Here is a 6,015-nt window from a genome sequence, read left to right as displayed (position 1 = left end):
TTTGAATTCTGTAAAAAAAAACTTTTCTAAACATCTTGTTGATTAATTAATAGTCTCTTGAACACTAGTTTGGATTAAGATCGATACAAAAATAAAGTTATTTCATAGACTGATTTGATCCAGACATATACCAGAACTTGAACGATGGTTAACTGATAATGCCTAGGTTTGTTTTATCATTTAAAAAACTTTGAGACATGAAAGACATTTTCATGAGATATGATTAAAATTATTAAGAAAAAGAAAAGACATTAAATGGTGTAGCTAAAACCAATGCTTATCATACGGAAAGCCTTCTGTAATGAGACAAATTTTCATACTATATATCAAGTAAATTTTTGCTGGTATTTGCAGTTTTTAGTTAGCTATCAATTGCAATGCTTGTTAATTTAAATAATTCATCAGATTCCTTCTTTTTTCTCTCGTTACGTTACCTAGGAAAAACAATCTCTTCAAAGGTTTTGTAAAAAAAACAACAGTCGGTATAACCCTTTTTGATATTTCTTTCGGACATTTTCATCTTTAAATCATCTCCAAGTTACAACGTTATTTAAGACACATATTAAGATAAAAGACTTATTCTAATTAGCAAATACACCTTTACGGACAATAAAATAGTCATAACATGCAAAGCATTGACTTTACCTATTTATCTATCATACATAAAGCCACAAGAAGGGACGTTTACTCAGACAACTGGACGACACAGGACAAAATTTTAGGCAACAGTAGTTTGATTCGAGCGTCCCTGATGAGTCTTTTGTAGACGAAACGCGTGTCTGGCGTACACAATTTTAATTCTGGTACTAGTATATATGATGAGTTTATTTACAACCACTGGGTCGATGCCGATGCTGGTGGTGATTTTCTCCCCGAGGGTATCACCATCCCGGTAGTCATCACTTCTATGTTGACATGAATTATCATTGATATGGTCATGATTTTAAATTAACTGTTTACAAAAATTGAATTTTTCGAAATACTAAGGATTTTCTACCCCAGAAAGAGATTACCTTTGCTGTATTTGGCAAAACCTTTCGAAATTTTGAATCATCAATGCTCTTCAACTTCGTACTTTATCTGGTCTTTTTAACTTGTTTAATTCGAGCGTCACTGATAAGTCTTTTGTAATCTAAAACGCGAGTCTGGCACACAAAATTGTAATCCTGGTTTCTATGACGAGTTTATTTACCGGTGTCCAAATCACATACATCGATTTAGAATATACAAATAAAGATAACTAAGTTAAAACTCATATCCAATAGGATGTAGGACAAAAAAATCTGACGACTATTCTGTTAACTTAAACGTTAACACCGTGAGAACAGGTCCTTTTGAATTAAGGCTCATACACACATCGTACCGGTCAACCAATTTGTGAATGTGACCGTAAAACTTATGTAAATATAAAAAAGACTATTTCTGTCTTTTTTCCTCATAACCATGCTGGAGCAGTCTTTGTGTCAGAAGCACACCCTGTTGATGAGGTCCGTATGATAAACGCAATACGATAAGACAAAGGGCATGCTGCTGCTCAGAAATTGAAAAATGATAATGGGAAAGCTTGCATCGTCACGTTTATCATATATGCTTCTTTATATATGATTAGGATTATAACACAATATTGACTGCTGTGCCCCTATCTTTGACATCTTTACCTACTATGTCTGTTTATTTTGTTCACACATTGTTGTCAATATAATGGAATTTTATGTGACTGTCATACAAGTGAGAGGTTTAGCTAGCTATAAAACCAGGTTTAATCCACCATTTTCTACATAAGGAAATGCATGTACCAAGTCTGAAACATGACAGTTGTATTCCATTCGTTTGATGTGTTTGAGCTTTTGACTTCAATTTTCCTTGGAGTTCGGTATTTTTGTTATTTTACTTTAAAGTCGTCCAATCTGTGTCAATATCAAGAAAAAATCTAAATATGAAATAACCTTTCGAGTTTTGGTAGTATCCTTGAAAGTTCACTGGGATACGTGAAAAGTAAGCATTCACTGAATATGAGTTATTGAGTGACAGTACATCATCAATATATCTGAAAGTTAAATTAAAGAACTTTCAAATATGCAAACACATATATTGCCTCAAAAAGACTTTCCCCTTTTTTTTTGCCTTTGACAAATTGCTGCTGACAGAAATTTAGCTAATAATGCATAATTGTCAATGACATTTTATTATTGTCATATAGCTCTTCAACTGTTTCGGTACTTATACATCCTTCGGATTTCAAATGTTTGGCTTTGAGCGTTCCTGATGAAGGTAAATCCAGAAAAGCTCTTCGGACGCATGGAATTATTAAACGTGTTGTTTTAAATTTTTTACATCACTGAGTCGATACCTCTGCTGGTGGACTATCAGTCCCCGAGTGTATCATCAGCTCAGTAGTCAGTACTTCGGTACTGCCATGATTTATAACAAACCTTTCTAAAATTGTCCGTTTATAAATTTTAAAATTATAAAGAAACTAAGGTTTCAACTCCCTCAGGCAAAGTTGGCCTTAGATGAATTTGGCCCTTTGTTTTATGTATTTTTGTTATATAGCTCTTCAACTGTTTCGGTACTTATACATCCTTCGGATTTCAAATGTTTGGCTTTGAGCGTTCCTGATGAAGGTAAATCCAGAAAAGCGCTTCGGACGCATGGAATTATTGAACGTGTTGTTTTCAATTTTTTATCATATTGTTCGGCACAGCGTGAGCAAATTTAACAGGAATGACTTATATTTTCCTGACTAACTCAGTTATTCTATTCCCATGTTGAAAAGAAATAATCTCTCAAAAAACACAAGAGGAAAACAAGAGCTACTAAAAAAAGAAAAGTTCTCTACCAAGTCAAACATAAAGACACAAAAATTAATACCTAATATGTTTATTGGGTGGATTGACATTTCAACAGGCAGTCGGTATTCCAATCGGTACTAATTATACATACCTACTGGTCAACTTTTTTGTACTCCCATGAAGAAGAATTCATACAAAACTTTCTCAAAAGGCAAAACACGTCTACACGACGGGTGCCACTAATGGAGCCGGGTCATACCTTCCGGAGTACCTGAGATCACCCCCCATTTTTCATCGGAGTTCGTTTTGCTCAATCTTTAGTTGTCTACGTTGTGTGTTTTGTACAGTTATCTTTTTTCGTTTTCTGCCATGGCGTTGTCAGTTTTTTTTCAACTTATGAGTTTGAATTTCCATTTGGAATCTTTCGCCTGTCTTTTGTTCAGATATATTAATGATTTCCTGTCACTCAATAACCAACATTTCAGTGAGTGCTTGCATCTCATAATCCAAGTAAACTTGAGATTAAGGATACTACCGAAACTAAAGGGTATGCTTCATATCTTGATCTTTTCCTGGGTATTGACACAGATCGACGACTTTAAACCAGAATGTTGGGGTTATTTATTTAACATTAACATTTTTTATTGCACTATCTATAAAACTGCCCTATATAGAGGTTTATCCCTGTGTGTTAATCGTCAAATGAACCAGGGGATTGACTTGACGAAATTGTGAAGTCTTCTTTGTTAGAGTTACATACTTTGCATAAATATACATTTATTTTGCAAATATCTGTTTTCTCCGAATCTCTAGAATCTAATACAAAAATGATTATATCAACTTTCCCATTGTCAACGTCTCTTTTCTCAGCAGTATGTGCTGGTGTTTACATATCTCAATTGATACGTTACGTTAGTGTATGATCACAATATACGAACTTTATTAGCAGTGGTGTGCTCCTTACACAAAAACTGCTCCAACGGAATTATTAGGAAGAACGACTGCAATCAACACTACATAGGTATTACGATTACCATACGAATTAGTTGATAGATACGGTGTGTATCAACTGACTAGAAGTATAATTTTTCAGTCTTAGATATCAGAGAAGTCGTCTCATCTGTAATTTTACCGATTGTGACCATTTCTCGATTGTGACATTTTAACTGAGTGTAGATTTGCATGGCGGGTAATGCATGAATAACTTCAAACTCTTACCCTGTCGACGCACCTAGTCTGGCTTCTTTTGAAATTATTGCGATTCCTTCAGTTTGTGTTTGTTTCCTTGATTTGTCTTCTTAATCGTTTTATGAGATTTGAACAACGGTAACTTTTGTTGCATAAATTAATTACATAACACAATTATTTGATTCATCGCCAAAAACAATAACACTGCAAATCGGAAAAAATAGACGGGAACGCAAAATGAGTTATTGATGTAGAAAATAAACAGTTAACTGAAATATGATAAGTGTTTTCAAAAAGTTCGTAAAAGTGTGATTTTTTTTGTTCTGTCTAACAATTTTTGCTGCGACCTTTATAGCAATGATGGCATCCGTAAATTTTTCGAAGGGATGATACAACTTTACCTCTTGGAACTCTTGGTTTAATAGCTTCCTTGTGAGCAGTAACCCTCCATCAAGGAAATCCTTATAGGAAATGCAAGCCCTAGAATATCGTATCAACTGGGAGATATATACTCAATAAGCTTGTGATGCTGGATTGTTGCTACATAGAAATGGAACGTTCACAATTGGAAAGCTTTTGTTCTCAACCGACCTTCATTATCAGTTTCTAGATGCAAGTCAAGAAATGAGGCATACTTAATTGTATCTGTTGTATCGGGGTTTTTTTTCAAGTTCAATGGGGTAGATGAGTTCAACAGTCACCAAACTGATTTATTTAGTGAGAGGACATCATCTAGCGGAATGTGAAGTTAAAAGATAATGCAAGCTTCTTTTCATTCTTCCTAAGAAGCTTCTGTATGAAGTCAGCTTCATTCAAGTAAAGGACCAAGTCGGCAAGACGATGAGCACAGTTTGTTTCCTAGGTAATGCCGATTGTTTGTTGAAAAAAAGTCCTACAAACGTAACAAATATGTTGTCAATCAAGAAATCAAGTATCTTGATAATGTCAGTTTCAGAGAATGTTTTGTTTGAATCAGAGTTATTTAACTCTTTTAATTTGTCTTTTAGTTTGGAATGGAGATTACTTGTGTAATGGGTAGAAAAGTCAAATGTTTTAATACTTTTGCAAGATGAAAGAGTCCTAAATTGTATGTACTCTAACAAATATTTTGATTTTTTTTAGTATCCACACCGCCTCTAGAATAGGTAGTTTCACAATAACTTTGAAGCCCGGTTTGATTGCTGATAAAATTGATGTTAATAATTTAGAAAGAGGTTTCGTGGAGCACTTGGAAGATTCAGCAATATAATGTTTTTTGTAAAGACAGATATGCAATTCATGTATCAAATACAGGGAAGGAAAATGGATGAAATTCCAAAAGGAACATAGAATAGACCTATGGTTATCCATGCCAGGAATTACTACTTGGTAAGTGTTCATCTTTGACTTAGATATTCCATGATGGTCAAAAGTTGCCTTCTGTACTAGTCAGTGTGGTTTTTCCGCGCTATACCTAACAAAGGTTAACCCATGTAAAATCTCTACTTTGGTAAGTGTGATTTTTCAACCTTCACACTCCAAATGACTACTCCGTTAATCTTTTTCATTACACATGTGAATTTTCGCTCCGCAACATTAAAGAGTTGTATCATAAAGTAATACTGTAACAGTGCAAAACAAATCTGGTGTTTTTTTCTATCTTTATGTTATTGTTAGCACAGCACTGACTCTGTGTAGTCTACAAATATCTGTGATGTGTAAATCTAGCCCTGATAGGCATCTCAGAGGTGACCTAGCCATTTTTATTCATAATATCAAAGTGATTCTCAAACTCCAATTTAATGCATTGAAATAAATCATGGCTGTTCTAGTAAATACACCAGACATTGACATGATACAAACTAGAACTTCTTCTCGTAAAATAGCTTACAAAAGATCGGCAGGACAACTATCCAACAATTCCATATCTGAGGTGACTATTATGAAACTACAAAAGGCTCTACGCAAGAAAGAAGCATGTGATCAGCCTTCAATTACTTTTTGTATGAAAAAGGGGAACAACTTCAGAGCACTTATTAGAACTGTTGCATATAAA

This window comes from Mytilus californianus, unplaced genomic scaffold (assembly GCF_021869535.1).
Source record: "Mytilus californianus isolate M0D057914Y unplaced genomic scaffold, xbMytCali1.0.p SCAF_4, whole genome shotgun sequence".
NCBI lineage: Eukaryota > Metazoa > Mollusca > Bivalvia > Mytilida > Mytilidae > Mytilus > Mytilus californianus.
Note: the sequence above shows the minus strand (reverse complement) of the source record.